Below are 15,254 nucleotides of genomic sequence, written 5' to 3'. Positions count from 1 at the left end.
ATATGTATAATGTATATATATGTATAATCTATGTACAATCCACGTACATCAATACTACAGCATTATTTCTGTGTTTTGTGTTGGCATTCACTTGTCATAGCATAGAAACACAGCAAATATTGCACAATAATAAGTTTTATAAGAAATATAGAGTTTCCATTCATCAGGTGTAGTGTAGACAATGTCACAATGGCTACTTAAAATACCTATAATGTCATGTATTTAATTAAATCAGTTTAATATCCATCCATTTTGTTACGCTTATCCTAGGTCGGGTCGCGGGGGCAGCAGCTCAAGCAAAGCTGCCCAGACCTCCCGATCCACACACACCTCCCCCAGTTCCTCCGGGGGAACCCCGAGGTGTTCCCAAGCCAGCTGAGAGACGTGGTCCCTCCAGCGTGATCTGGGTCTTCCCCGGGGCCTCCTCAACGTTATCATATTTTAGTGAGTTTATTACCACAATTAAAATCTTCTAAATTTCATGGTATGTACTGAGCTACAATCTACAAAGTAGAAAATACTTAAAATTGAAGTATTTCTGAATGTGATGGTTGGTTAACAAAGTGCTGTGAATTTTATAAGGGTAGATTTTATATATCAATGCAAAGTGATTAAATTCATAGCTAAGAAAACAAAGCAATCATGAATGTTCAATTGACACGTTGTAAATGACGATCGAAAAATTGAACAGGTTTGTGGAGCTCTCAGATGACATTAAATGGAAATATCTCAAAGACTTTCAGTACTTAAGCTTTTGGATGTGCTTACTGATTAACTGCATGCCAATTTCTTATGAAAATAAAAGATATTGTTGACAAATATTACATTTGAATGCATTCACTGAAATGTGTAGTGTCTGTAGACAATGAAAAAAAGCACCTGCTTCACCACTAATTTTGTGATCACATAGAAAAAAAAAAATCTGTTGCACCATGTGCTCTGAAATTTTGCAATGTCATTCCCAAGATAGCAGACTATCATTTCATTACAAAATTAGTGCTCTAAGATGGTATTATGACATCCCTGTTATGGACATATACTGTACAGTACTGCCAAGGGTCTGTTTTCAAAGTAGAGTTATGAGGGAGTGGTGAAACTTTAGAGTGGTAAAATTTTAAGAGCGGTAAACCACACAGGAGAAAGCATTTCTGGGTTGAAGTCTCCTCCCACATGTGAGAACTTAATACAGTCGCAAACAAAAACAAATTGTGTTGATCCAGGATTGTGTAGGAAGGAGGGTGATGAATCTGAGGTGCCGAAATAATTTAGTAATTATTCTTTTGGTTGTGATGTCAAAGTTCAACTTTAATTTAGCAAGAAACTACATCAGTTTATAGCTTAATCTTCAGTAGATTTGGTGGAAGGTAGAGATTTTCTAGGGCAGTATGAGTCATCTTATACAAGGACTAGTTCTGACAAACAACCTGTCTCATCTTTGTAATATCAGACAGGACCTGTACATTTTAATATGTATGAGCTGTATAACTGCCAAAGTAAAAGTATACACAAAGTCGATACTTTGTACCTTATGAACAGTGGAAAGAGGGTACCTTTGTCTTATCCAAACTATTGCAGTACTCGGAGGTGAACTTTACACAGTGAAAAGTGAAGCTACAACAAGAACATCTGCATGTTTTCTTCAGCTTTGTGGAAGAAATACCTGAATTTATTTTCACTGAGCTACTCTGATACAATGGATTACTTCATTAAGGAAAAAAAGTCTAACTATTATGAACTGTAAAAAAAAATTATAGTTATGTTGTAATATTTGTAAGACCAAAGTTCTTTTTTGCATGTTTCTGTCAAAGTCTAAGTTAATAAATTAAATAACGTTGAAAATGTTAAAAACATTAATATTTAATGGATATAGCATTTACTCTCTTCTTCAAAAATGGCACACAGTACTTTTTAATCAAGTGAAGCAGGCAGTTTTTCTGTTATCCTGACTGTTTTTTCCCCAACATTTTTGAGTGGGATTGTATGACATTTCTTTTTAAACTATACAGCACCTAACTGCCTTGTTTGAACAAGAGCTGAACCTGAACTAATTTGTCAAACCTGTTCTTTTAAATGAAAAACTTTGTGAATCAGGTTTCCACTTTCCTCTTTCACTGATGCTGTGTTCCTCCTTCTCTCCATCCCTCCTCATCTGCTCTCTACCTCCCCCTCCCTCGCTGATCACACGGTCTGCTGTTTTTCAAACTTGGAGCTTTTTGGAAACGCGAAACCTTTCAACTGTAAAATAAACTGTAAATTTCTGAATATATCATCACATACGGACACAGAAGGACGTCTGGATTATTTAATACAGAATTTTCATGGCGGGTTTGCTTTTTTTTTTTTTTTTCTGCTCAGAGCAGAGATGCTGTTTTCAACTGCTGCACTTCACAGCTCTGTGGCCACAGAACACGCTGACTCTCTGATCTCTGCTGTTTGCAATTTGATATGAAGAAAGTGAAAAATAACCTATATTTCTTATTACTTTAATTATTGTTTAACATTGCAAAACTATGACTCTATAAGCTTGAAATGTGATTGAATTTGTATATTTTCAGCAGCATTTCAGTTCATTTTTCAGAAATTCTGAGCTGGGTGGCGCAGCCAATTTGAACCCAAGAGCTGGGTGGGAATTTGCAGTACTAGGGCGAGCTGCCCGGCACTGCCCACTGTGGCTAGAACCCTGAACCAAAGTATGTTTTGTTTTATGCCACTGCAAGTTCAATAGTCTTGGATTTTGATCCTTTTGTCATATACCATTTCAGGTGATCGGTTTTAGACTTTGACAATTTTTGAAATTAACTTTCTCTACAATATTCAGGCATTTTGTAGACTATGACTTCTTTTGAAATTAAGGTAGTTTCAGCCCTACATACAAGCGACAAGAAGCAAACTGATCATCAGACATAAGAATCTCTAATTACTGGTAAATCTTGACTGAAGCCTAGATTCCTGGTAATCTATGAAATTGAGTAAATTGTGAATATGATGACAAACAATTAACAGAAAGGTTTTAAAGTGACATTAACATTTGCCAGTAGATCAAAAGCAACAGTAGCCTTAGTATCCACTGGCATCCTGCAATTAGCAACAAGGTTCACAAGCAACTTGATAATCCTGTCTCTACTTTATGTAATGTTAGAGAATTTAAAAGATGACATTGCCAAAAATAGGAGATAAACTGGTCCTCATCTGTGAGAGCCCAACAATTGAGTTGAATATGGAATAGTTTTTATGGTGTTAGTTAAGGAATTGTTGGGGACCCAATCACTCAGTAAGACAGTAAAATAATAAATTCTGGGAATCTACAACAACTTATACCCTTTTGAGATATCACCAGCTGATGAGTATCTTCCTCTACACATACTACATGCCCAAACATGCTGCAGACCTCAAGTAAGAAAGATTATTGTGACATTCTCCATTTATTACAACAAGACGAAGCATAAACGATGGTCTTTTAAGACTTGGCTCATCTACTCAACTATAAAAATACTATTCAAAATATGCTGCATGTTTCACAAAATTATCTGACATTATTTTAATAATAATAATTTCATGAAGCGCTTTTAAAAAGTCCCATTAAAACAAACTGTTAATAATAATTAATATTGTAAGTAAGTCCCTTCAGCTTGTCGTATTCAGGGTCGCCGCAGCAGGGCTGAGGTGTATCTGCAACTGTGCATGTTGTTTTGGCACAGGTTTTATACCAGATGCCCTTCATGATGCAACTCCACATTACATGGACAACGGGAACCTTCTGTACTGAAAACAAGCACACTAATCGCTTGGCAACCACCCCTGCAGTTAATAAGATTAATAATAAGAAGAAAAAAAACAACAATAAAAATGAAATTACCAGTTCAGGTCTGTATGTCTATCCACTTTTAAAATGGAAGGTATGAAAATCTGGTATCTTCCATCTTTACTGTAAATTTCTATTTGTTTATCTCTACCTAATTTTGCTCAAGGACTCATTTTACAGTCACGTGCATCCATGAGGTTTTTATTGGCTGTTATTGATAAAGTACTGTACACAAACCATGAATGGCAATAAGTGCTGCACCCACTGTTAATTAAACTAGTGGTATGCAACATCACGATTCATGCACAACCTCAACACCAAGTTTTGACTTTGAAATTCATCAGTTGCCTCCTGTGCAGCTTCAACACCATGATGTGACTTTTTCAATGAAGATGCTGTACAAGAAAAAGGAATACGATACCGTATCAAAAGCCTTGTTTCTTTGGTAACTCCAATTTTTTTTTTTTTTTTTTATTGCCACTGAACATGGTGCAATTATCAATCTTAACATGAGGAAAAACCAAATAAATCTTGAGGATCATGTATAATTTCCCATTTATGTTAAATCCATAGTGTATTTGACTTGATTGATTTCAAAATGCCATTAATTAAAAGACAGTGGCTACCTTTCAAGCTGATGGAACGAAAACTGTCAGTCCATTTTTTCCACCTGCTGTCATGTGACATTTACAGTGGTAATGTTCTCAATCACTTTGTCAAACCTGACAGAAAAATATAACCTCCATAATGCCCTATGCCCTGCTGGGATAGACTTCAGCTCTCCGTGACCCTTGACTGGAGTAAGCAGGTACAGAAAATGCATGAATGAATAATATAAACCAACCATAATCCTACCCTAACCTTAAAGATGGAATAATTGCAACAACACCGTGTGATGCCGCCATTGCTAGTAGAAGTCAAACTGAAGTTACATAATCACACAACTTCCACCTGGCAATATTTCCAGCACTTGAAAAACACAGACCGAGTCTAATTGTTATCAAAATGTAATCCACTCACCTTGATTAAACCACTCAATCACTCATGCAAATCACAGTTTCTAGAGACCTCAGAACCAGCGATCTCTGAACCACTACGACCTCTGTACCACATGTATTAATCCACTACAGTCTCGGAACCACTACGATCTTTGTACCACATGTATCAATGTCATACGTTTTCGTCCATATCTCCCTTAATATTTGTACTATAAATGGTCTCAAAATTTCATTTTATTCTCCCTTAGTCCTGAAATTTTTTCTTCATCTTCTTTCAGATGCTCCCTTTAGGGGTCCCCACAGCAGATCAACTGTTTCCATCTCACTCTGTCCTCTGTCACACCAACCACCTGCATGTTCTCCCTCAGCATAAACCTCCTCTTTGGCCTCCCTCTTCTCCTCCTGCCTGGTGGCTCCATCCTCAACATCCTTCTCCCTGTATACCTTGGGTACCACCTGTGCACTTGTCCAAATCATCTCAATATCACTTCTCTGGCTTTGTCTCCAAACCATCCCACCTGAGCTGTCCCTATGATATGTTTGTTCCAAATCCTGTCCATTCTCACCAGGGTTGGCCGGCATTTTCTCTCCTGGAATATTCCGCCGGAATTTACCCAGGAAAATGCCGGCATTTTCTCGATTTTGCCAGTCCGGTGGAATTTTCTGGCATTTTCCGGAATAATCTGGCAGAATCTCTGACAGTATTGGAAATTCAATACAATCGTTTTCATGTCCAACACTCTACAGCAGGGGGTTCAAAACAGACATCTGTGCGGGTACAAAATTCATACCCACATGCTAGTAAATTCTGAAAAATTCCGGCAGAATATTCCAGGAGAGAAAATGCTGGCCAACTCAGATTCTCTGCACTCCCAAAGAGAATCGCAACATCTTCAGCTCTGCCACCTCCAGCTCTGCCTCCTGTCTTTTTGTTAGTGCCACTGTCTCTAAGCCCTACAACATAGCTGGTCTCACTACTGTCTTGTAGACGTTCACTTTCACTCTTGCTAATATTCTTTGGTCACAAATCACTCCCGCCACCTTTCTCCATCCACTCCACCCTCCCTGCACTCTCTTCTTCACCTCTCTACCACACTCTCCATGACTTTGGAAGTTGATCCCAAATACTTAAACTCATCTTCTTTCACCACGTCTACTCCTTGCAACTGCACAATTCCACCCAGGTCCCTCTCATTCACACACGTATCAGTCTTGCTCCAACTGATTTTCATTCCTTCTCTCCAGAGCATATCTCCCATTTCGCCAGACTAGACTCAACCTGCTCTCTACTCTCACTACAGATCACAATGTCATCTGCAAACATCACAGTCCACAGAAACTCCTGCCTGATTTCATCATTTTTTTGATGTCTTAAAAAGTTTGTCCAAAAAAAAAACAAAAAATAACCCGAAACATCTGGAAAACTCTTTTTGTGTCAAACTGTCACCATACCAGGAAACAGATCAAAGACAAAATTGAGTATTTTCATTTTATAATTCAGTTCTTATGTAGATTAAATTCATTCTTATGTAGATGATTGTGGAAAAGAACAATTGCATTTACTTTTCAATTGCACCCTGAAAAATACAGAAAGCATACAGTTTGTTTTGTGTGTATAATAATGGGTCACTAGTTTAGGAGCAATTCTCCATCATTTAAAAAAAAAAAAAAATCTTAAATATGATGATCAACTTTAAAAACTAAAACATTTAGCATGACAGGACAAATATTAAGGGAGATATGGACCAAAACGTATGACATTAATACTGTGGTAGTGGATTAATATATGTGTGGTACCGAAATGGGAGTGGTTCCAAGATCGTATTGGTACCGCTGGTACAGAGGTCATGTGGGTCCAAGGTTTCCAGTTACCAAATCACACAACAATAAAGTAAAAAAAAAAAAAAAAAAAAAAAAAAAAAAAAAAAAAAAAAACTTACTTCAGCTTCTACCTTTTTTGACTCCTCCCCTCCCTGAGCCTGGTTCTGCTGGAGGTTTCTTCCTGTTAAAAGGGAGTTTTTCCTTCCCACTGTCGCCAAGTGCTTGCTCACAGGGGGTCGTTTTGACAGTTGGGGTTTTTCTGTAATTATTGTATGGCTTTGCCTTGCAATATGAAGCGCCTTGGGGCAACTGTTTGTTGTGATTTGGTGCTATATAAATGAAATTGATTTGATTTGACTCTGGATCTCCAAGGATAATATAAAAAAAAAAAAAAACCTGTAATAACAACTTTGGGATACAAGTCACTAACACTTATTTGACTTTACAACTTTGTGGGGTTGATGTTGTTTCTGATCAACTTTGTCATAATCAGAATCACAATTTCATTATTGTGCCGTAAAGGGAAATTGGTGTTGCAGCAGGAGCACACAAAAGACAAGGTACACAAAGTTAACAATATTAACAGTGAAAATAAGACCCGATTAAATGTCTAAAATCAAACATAATAAAAATAATAAAACAATACCCATACAATGTCAAATATTCAATCCAGAATCCATCCCAAAACAAAGTACTGCAAAAGTGCAATATGTGGATGTGCAAATAAGCAATAGTAGTGCAAAATAAACAAGAACATCAAAGGCTAATTGCCATTAATAAATTTGCTGATACATTCCTACACCTCCTACCCACTCAGGCTCTTTTCATTCAAGTCACTGACGTCCACCTTCACTTCACTTCCACTGTCATCTATCAAATTCAGCCCATGTCCAAATAACCTCAAACCACTTTCCTGTACTTTCTTAGACACTGCTCCTCCTACTTTTGTTAGCCATCAACAGCAATTTTTGTCAGCGCAAACAGCTCGGCATTTTTGCTAACACTAAAACTCAGCATGTTATTTTAAATGTTTTGTGTCCACCATGTAAAGGCTATAGCTGCAAATATAACAGTTTTAACAAGCAAGTGAAGCACTTAGGTAAAGTTAGAAAGATATTCACAGATTCAAAGTTTACAGCTCAATAGATCAGAAGAGAAACGTTGTAGAAAGACAAACACCACTAGTTTCTAACCTCAGGAAGGTAGACAACGAGCTACAACATTATTTTTATCCATATGAGCCGTCCTCTGAGCTGAAAAAATAACACTGATCTGAACGAGAAGCCAGCAGAGACACACGGAAGCTTAGGGACCGTATACAAAGTGCATACATGGAAAAAAAATACACCAGAAAATTACTGAATAAATCATTGTAATAAGGAGTGATATCACCAAATTCACTGCACACATCAGTGGGGTTCTGCTGACTATACTACAGAGCTCAGTTTGGAAAAATGCCATTATGAAAAACTGCAGAATTTTTTATTTTTTAAATTTTTAATAGCATCAAAGTCACAAGATGTGGTGTCACCAAATTCACTGCACACAACAGCCATGTCCTGTTGATTATACCAGAGCACTCAGTTTGGGAAAAAGTCATTTTAAAAAATTTTGGAGAATTTTTCATTGATTATATTTTCAATAGCAAAGTCATAAGGTGTAGTGACAAAATTTACTGCACACAACAGTGGTGTCCTGCTGATTATACTACAACACTCACTTTGGGAAAAAGTAATTTTCAAAAATTTTGGAGAATTTTTCATTGTTTATATTTTCAATAACAAAGACATAAGGTGTAGTGACACAAAATTTACTGCACACAACAGTGGTGTCGTGCTGATTATACTACAACACTCACTTTGGGAAAAAGTCATTTAAAAAAAAATTTGGGAGAATTTTTGATTGTTTAAATTTTCAATAGCATCAAAGTCATAAGGTGTGGTGTCACCAAATTCACTGCACATAACAGTGTTGTCCTGCTGATTATACTACAACACTCACATTGGGAAAAATTTAAAAAAAAATTTGGAGAATTTTTCATTGTTTAAATTTTCAATAGCATCAATGTCATAAGGTGTAGTGACACAAAATTTACTGCACACAACAGTGGTGTCTTGCTGATTATACTACAACACTCACTTTTGTAAAGTCATTTTAAAATTTTTGGAGAATTTTTATTGTTTAAATTTTCAATAGCATCAAAGTCATAAGGTGTGGTGTCGCCAAATTTACTGCACACAACAGTGGTGTCCTGCCGATTATACTATAACACTCACTTTGGAAAAAAGTCATTTTCAAAAATTTTGGAGAATTTTTCCCAAACTGAGTATAATCGGCCAGGACACCACTGTTGTGTGCAGTGAATTTGGCGACACCACATCTTGTGACTTTGATGCTATTGAAAATTTAAACAATTAAACATTCTCCAAAATTTTTGAAAATGCCTTTTTCCAAAAGTGAGTGTTGTAGTATAATCAGCAGGACACCACTGTTGTGTGCAGTAAATTTTGTGTCACTACACCTTATTCCTTTGATGCTATTGAAAATTTAAACAATAAAAAAAATTCTCCAAAACTTTTTAAAATTACTTTTTCCCAAAGTGAGTGTTGTAGTATAATCGGCAGGACACCACTGTTGTGTGCAGTGAATTTGGCGACACCACACCTTATGACTTTGATGCTATTGAAAATTTAAACAATAAAAATTCTCCAAAAATTTTAAAATGACTTTTTCCAAAAGTGAGTGTTGTAGTATAATCAGCAAAAGACCACTGTTGTTTGCAGTAAATTTTGTGTCACTACACCTTATGACATTGATGCTACTGAAAATTTAAACAATGAAAAATTCTCCAATTTTTTTTTAAATTACTTTTTCCCAAAGTGAGTGTTGTAGTATAATCAGCAGGACACCACTGTTGTGTGCAGTGAATTTTGTGACACTACACCAAATTACTTTGATGCTATTGAAAATTTAAACAATTCTCCAAAAATTTTAAAATGACTTTTTCCAAAAGTGAGTGTTGTAGTATAATCAGCAAAAGACCACTGTTGTTTGCAGTAAATTTCGTGTCACTACACCTTATGACATTAATGCTACTGAAAATTTAAACAATGAAAAATTCTCCAATTTTTTTTTAAATTACTTTTTCCCAAAGTGAGTGTTGTAGTATAATCGGCAGGACACCACTGTTGTGTGCAGTAAATTTTGTCACTACACCTTATGACTTTGATGCTATTGAAAATAAAACCAATCAAAAATTCTCCAAATTTTTTAAAAATTACTTTTTCCAAAACTGAGTGCTGTAGTATAATCAACAAGACACGGCTGTTGTGTGCAGTGAATTTGGCGACACCACATCTTGTGACTTTGATGCTATTGAAAATTTAAACAATAAAAAATTCTTCAAATTTTTTAAAATGACTTTTTTCCCAAAGTGAATGTTGTAGTACAACCCCTGGCAAAAATTATGGAATCACCGGCCTCAGAGGATGTTCATTCAGTTGTTTAATTTTGTAGAAAAAAGCAGATCACAGACATGACACAAAACTAAAGTCATTTCAAATGGCAACTTTCTGGCTTTAAGAAACACTATAAGAAATCAAGAAAAAAAGATTGTGGCAGTCAGTAACTGTTACTTTTTTAGACCAAGCAGAGGAAAAAAATATGGAATCACTCAATTCTGAGGAAAAAAATATGGAATCACCCTGTAAATTTTCCCCCAAATTAACACCTGCATCATATCAGATCTGCTCGTTGACATTGACCCTATGCCATGACATTGACCATATGTGTCTTTTTGCAAGGAATGTTTTTGCAGTTTTTGCTCTATGGCAAGATGCATTATCATCTTGAAAAATGATTTCATCATCCCCAAACATCCTTTCAATTGTCCAAAATATCAACATAAACTTGTGCATTTATTGATGATGTAATGACAGCCATCTCCCCAGTGCCTTTACCTGACATGCAGCCCCATATCATCAATGACTGTGGAAATTTACATGTTCTCTTCAGGCAGTCATCTTTATAAATCTCATTGGAAAGGCACCAAACAAAAGTTCCAGCATCATCACCTTGCCCAATGCAGATTCGAGATTCATCACTGAATATGACTTTCATCCAGTCATCCACAGTCCACGACTGCTTTTCCTTAGCCCATTGTAACCTTGTTTTTTTCTGTTTAGGTGTTAATGATGCCTTTCGTTTAGCTTTTCTGTATGTAAATCCCATTTCCTTTAGGCGGTTTCTTACAGTTCAGTCACAGACGTTGACTCCAGTTTCCTCCCATTCGTTCCTCATTTGTTTTGTTGTACATTTTTCGATTTTTGAGACATATTGCTTTAAGTTTTCTGTCTTGACGCTTTGATGTCTTCCTTGGTATACCAGTATGTTTGCCTTTAACAACCTTCCCATGTTGTTTGTATTTGGTCCAGAGTTTAGACACAGCTGACTGTGAACAACCAACATCTTTTGCAACATTGCGTGATGATTTACCCTCTTTTAAGAGTTTGATAATCCTCTCCTTTGTTTCAATTGACATCTCTCGTGTTGGAGCCATGATTCATGTCAGTCCACTTGGTGCAACAGCTCTCCAAGGTGTGTTCACTCCTTTTTAGATGCAGACTAACGAGCAGATCTGATATGATGCAGGTGTTAGTTTTGGGGATGAAAATTTACAGGGTGATTCCATAATTTTTTCCTCAGAATTGAGTGATTCCATATATTTTTCCTCTGCTTGGTCTAAAAAAGTAACCGTTACTGACTGCCACAATCTTTTTTTCTTGATTTCTTATAGTGTTTCTTAAAGCCAGAAAGTTGCCATTTGAAATGACTTTAGTTTTGTGTCATGTCTGTGATCTGCTTTTTTTTCTACAAAATTAAACAACTAAATGAACATCCTCCGAGGCCGGTGATTCCATAATTTTTGCCAGGGGTTGTATAATCAGCAGGACACCACTGTTGTGTGCAGTAAATTTTATGTCACTACACCTTATGACTTTGATGCTATTGAAAATAAAAATAATCAAAAATTCTCCAATTTTTTTTTAAAATGACTTTTCCCCAAAGTGAGTGTTGTAGTATAATCAGCAGAACACCACTGTTGTGTGCAGTAAACTGTGTCACTACACCTTATGACTTTGATGCTATTGAAAATATAATCAATGAAAAATTCTCCAAATTTTTTTAAAATTACTTTTTCCAAACTGAGTGCTGTAGTATAATCCACAGGACACGGCTGTTGTGTGCAGTGAATTTGGTGACACCACAACTTGTGACTTTGATGCTATTAAAATTTTTAAAAATAAAAAATTCTACAAAGTTTTTCATAATGGCATTTTTCCAAACTGAGCTCTGTAGTATAATCAGCAAGACACCACTGTTGTGTACAGTAAATTTTGTGTCACTACACCTTATGACATTGATGCTATTGAAAATTTAAACAATCAAAAATTCTTCAAAATTTTTTAAAATGACTTTTTCCCAAACTGAGTGTTGTAGTATAATCAGCAGGACACCACTGTTGTGTGCAGTGAATTTTGTGTCACTACACCTTATGACTTTGATGCTATTGAAAATTTAATCAATTAAAAATTCTCCAAAATTTTGGAAAATGACTTTTTCCAAAAGTGAGTGTTGTAGTATAATCAGCAGGACACCACTGTTGTGTGCAGTAAATTTTGTGTCACTACACTTTATGACTTTGATGCTATTGAAAATATAATCAATGAAAAATTCTCCAAATTTTTTTTAAATTACTTTTTCCAAACTGAGTGCTGTAGTATAATCCACAGGACACGGCTGTTGTGTGCAGTGAATTTGGTGACACCACACCTTGTGACTTTGATGCTATTAAAAATTTAAAAAATAAAAAATTCTGCAAAGTTTTTCATAATGGCATTTTTCCAAACTGAGCTCTGTAGTATAATCAGCAGGACCCCACTGACCTGTACAGTTAATTTGGTGATATCACTACTTATTACAATGATTTATTCAATAATTTTCTGGTCTTTTTTTTTTTTTCCATGTATGCACCTTTTAGACGGTCCCAAAGCTTCCGTTTCTCTGCCGCCTGCCCGTTCAGATCAGTGTTATTTTTTCAGCTCAGAGGACGGCTCATATGGATAAAAATAAGGTTGTAGCTCGTTGTCTAACTTCCTGAGGTTAGAAACTAGTGGTGTTTGTCTTTCTACGTTTCTCTTCAGATCTATTGAGCCGTGAACTTCGAATCTGTGAATATCTTTCTAACTTTACCTAAGTTGGTGAAGCCATATATACTCGAAGACAAAGTTCGAAATGGTGGTTGAGCAGCTTTTAATTTGTTTTTTCTTCTTTTTTTAAGAGAAACTGACAGTGGGTGAACTTTGATGGAGAAGGAAAGAAGAAAAAACCGTGTGAAAAGCAGAGCTTGTTCCTCCTACCTGCTGTGAAAAAGTCTACCGTCCTCCAGCAACCGCCGCAGCGGTTTACAACTTCCCACAAAAACACCCTTTTCTAGAGAAACATTTAAACTGTCAAAGGGAAAGGAAAGAACAATACAATACAAAGCAAAACGTTTTCAGAACTGATATGCAACAAGCTCCCAGAAATGATTAGTTGATGTAAAAGTTCCGGGTTGGTTCCAACTCGTCGCAGGCTTGTCAAACTAGCCAGTTTAAGACAAAGACATTCCGGTAAATCTTTTCAAAATTAAAGCCCTCACTAAACATTTTCTATTAGAATTTTATCACTGAAGGAATGTTTGAAGGAAGCATGAATTACAGACATTTTCATACTCTCTCACACGCGCGCGTTAATTTATTAATTTAAATTGATTGCAGCTCTTATAACGCGTCAATATTTTAATATCTAATTTAGTCGCACTTTCATCCAATCGTTATTCTGCCCAGATTACTTTTGGAAAACTACCCTTGGACAGAAATATATATATATATATATATATATATATATATATATATATATATATTTAACAACGCTAACGAAAAATAACGCTAAATATCACGAAATGTAAATAACAGAATACAATGATTTGCTAATCCTCTACAACCAATATTCAATTGAATACACCACAAAGACAAGATATTTAATGTTCAAACTGATAGACTTTTTTGTGCAAATATTTGCTCATTTTGAAATGGATGCCTGCAACATATTTCAAAAAAGCTGGGGCAGAGGCAACAAAAGACTGGGAAAGTTGACGAATGCTCAAAGACCTATTTGGAACATTCCACAGGTTAACAGGTTGATTGGAAACAAGTGAGCATCATGACTGGGTATAAAAGGAGCATCCCCAAAAGGCTCAGCCGTTCACAAGCAAGATGGGGCGAGGATCACCACTTTGTGAACAACTACGTGAAAAAATAGTCCAACAGTTTAAGAACAATGTTTCTCAATGTTGAATTGCAAGGAATTTAGGGATTCCATCATCTACATTCCATAATATAATCAGAAAATTCAGAGAATCTGGAGAACTTTCTACACATAAGCGGCAAGGCCAAAAACCAACACTGAATGCCCATAACGTTTGATCCCTCAGGTGGCACTGCATTAAAAACTGATATTGTATAAAGGATCTTACCACGTGGGCTCAGGAACACTTAAGAAAACCATTGTCAGTTAACACAGTTCGTCGCTACATCTACAAGTGCAAGTTAAAACTCTACCATGCAAAGCTAAAGCCATACATCAACAACATCCAGAAAAGCTGCTGTCTTCTCTGGGCCTGAGCTCATTTGAAATGGACAGACGCAAAGTGGAAAAGTGTGCTGTGGTCTGATGAGTCCTCAAATTGTTTTTGGAAATTATGGACGTCATGTCCTCTGGACAAAAAAGGAAAAAGACCATCCAGATTGTTACCAGTGCAAAGTTCAAAAGCCAGCATCTGTGATGGTATGGGGGTGTGTTAGTGCCCATGGCATGGGCAACTTACACATCTGTGATGGCACCATCAATGCTGAAAGGTACATCCAGGTTTGAGAGCAACACATGCTGCCATCCAAGCAACGTCTTTTTCAGGGACGTCCCTGATTATTTCAGCAAAACAATGTCAAGCCACATTCTGCACGTGTTACAAAGAGTGCGGGTACTAGAGTGGCCTGCCTGCAGTTCAGACCTGTTGCCCATTGAAAATTTGTGGCGCATTATTAAGCACAAAATACGACAACAGAGACCCCGGATTGTTGAACAACTGAAGTCGTACATCAAGCAAGAATGGGAAACAATTCAACAAAGCTTCAACAATTACTGTCCTCAGTTCCCAAACACTTATTGAGTGTTGTCAGAAGGAAAGGTGATGTAACACAGTGGAAAACATACCACTGTCCCAGCTTTTTTGAAACGTGTTGCAGGCATCCATTTCAAAATGAGCAAATATTTGCACAAAAACAATAAAGTCTATCAGTTTGAACATTAAATATCTTGTCTTTGTGGTGTATTCAATTGAATATAGGTTGAAGAGGATTTGCAAATCATTGTATTCTGTTTTTATTTACATTTTACACAACATCGCAGCTTCATTGGAACTGGGGTTATAAAAAAAAAAAAAGAAACATCCTGGATGAAAACCTGTTCCAGAGCGCTCTTGATCTCAGACTAGGGTGAGTTCATCTTTCAGCAGGAGAATGACTCTAAGCACT

At 36.4% G+C, this 15,254-nt stretch overlaps 1 protein-coding gene across 4 annotated transcripts in view; it reads right to left on the bottom strand.

The window, feature by feature from the left end:
* elmo3 (engulfment and cell motility 3) overlaps positions 1 to 13,415 on the bottom strand; it is a 57,053-nt gene extending 43,638 nt beyond the window's left edge. For 3 of the 4 annotated variants that reach the window (XM_034176927.1, XM_034176928.1, XM_034176926.1), the window contains exon 1: positions 13,041 to 13,414. The gene's annotated coding sequence lies outside the window, so the exon portion shown is untranslated. Of the gene's footprint in view, positions 1 to 13,040 lie in introns of all 4 variants that reach the window. The other variant, XM_034176929.1, reaches the window with a different exon arrangement.
* Positions 13,416 to 15,254: the final 1,839 nt, after the last annotated feature.

This window comes from Thalassophryne amazonica, chromosome 8, assembly GCF_902500255.1.
Source record: "Thalassophryne amazonica chromosome 8, fThaAma1.1, whole genome shotgun sequence".
NCBI lineage: Eukaryota > Metazoa > Chordata > Actinopteri > Batrachoidiformes > Batrachoididae > Thalassophryne > Thalassophryne amazonica.
The sequence above is the reverse complement of the archived record's forward strand: the minus strand, read 5'-3'. Positions and strand labels throughout refer to the sequence as shown.